This window comes from Otolemur garnettii, unplaced genomic scaffold, assembly GCF_000181295.1.
Source record: "Otolemur garnettii isolate 467f Iridium unplaced genomic scaffold, OtoGar3 scaffold00007, whole genome shotgun sequence".
NCBI classification, from domain to species: domain Eukaryota; kingdom Metazoa; phylum Chordata; class Mammalia; order Primates; family Galagidae; genus Otolemur; species Otolemur garnettii.
The window spans coordinates 9,586,753-9,586,952 of NW_003852402.1; positions in this window are offsets into that span (position 1 = coordinate 9,586,753).

Sequence of the window (200 nt, forward strand, 5' to 3'; positions counted from 1 at the left end):
AGAGAATCACCTAAGCCCAAGAGCCAGAGGTTGCTGTGAGCTGTGATGCCACTGCACTCTACCAAGGGCAACAAACTGATACTCTGTCTCTAAAAAAAAAAAAAAAAAAATGAATTAGTTCTTGAGCCAGGTACTGTGGCTCTTGCCTGTAATCCTAGCTCTCTGGGAGACCAAGCTAGGTAGATTGCCTGAGCTCACAG